At 65.2% G+C, this 861-nt stretch overlaps 1 protein-coding gene across 1 annotated transcript in view; it reads left to right on the forward strand.

Annotated features, from left to right (window-relative positions):
- Window positions 1-861, forward strand: part of HTRA3 (HtrA serine peptidase 3) — a gene marked incomplete at its 5' end in the record, with an annotated part of 41340 nt that overhangs the window by 31687 nt on the left and 8792 nt on the right.

The raw sequence follows: 861 nt of genomic DNA on the forward strand, positions 1-861 counted from the left end.
CCTGCTTCACCGGCCTGGGGCTTCCTCGGAAGACATGATGGGGAAGGGGGGCGGGGGGAGGCCTCCCCGAGCCTGACTCTCCTGCTGGCCTAGGTTTTCTGTTTTCCCGTCTGCAAAATGGGCGTGTCTCAGCCTACTGCCCGCCCCCCCAAGAGGCCTGTCACATCGAGTACTAGGGGAAGGTTGACTGTTACGACAGCCTGAGCTGAGGCAGCTGCACCCTGGGCGGAGGTCTCCATAGCACGTGGGCGGGCTGCGGGATGGCTGGCTCCCAGCTGTCATCTGGGAGCTGGAGACAGTCCACCCGGGGCTCCGGGGCTGCTCCAAGGCTGCGTCATGAGCTGGGCGTTCCACACGCATCATCTCAGCTCCTCCTCACGGCAGCCCGGGAGGTGCCGCAGACTGCGCCTACCCATTTCTCAGATGGGGAGACTGAGGCTTAGAGACGTTACCCCTGCAAGGTCACACAGCCGGCACCTGTGGGCCTTGGTGCTTCAGGCCAGACACCTGACCACTGCCCCGCCCTGCCCGCCCACCTCTGGGCGGTGGGGAAGGTCGCAGCGAGCCGAGTGCAAAAGGCATGCAGAAGGCAGGCCAGCCTGGCCAGCCCTGCCTCCGTGCCAACATCTCAGTAACTGTGACAGCCCCGCGGTCAACCCCCTGGACTCGCTGTCACTGCAGAGCGCGCTTCCCTGCAGGACGCAGATGTAGACACCAGGCTCTGAGGGGCAGAGTCCTGGCCCGGGCGCCCCCCCTGATCCGCCCTTGGGACTCGGGGAGGAATAGACATTTGCATCCTGGTGTGTGAGCCTGGCGGCCAGGGCACTCGCCTTCTGGGTGGAAATGACTGTGCTGTGTGCC

Source organism: Myotis brandtii, unplaced genomic scaffold, assembly GCF_000412655.1.
Source record: "Myotis brandtii unplaced genomic scaffold, ASM41265v1 scaffold986, whole genome shotgun sequence".
NCBI classification, from domain to species: domain Eukaryota; kingdom Metazoa; phylum Chordata; class Mammalia; order Chiroptera; family Vespertilionidae; genus Myotis; species Myotis brandtii.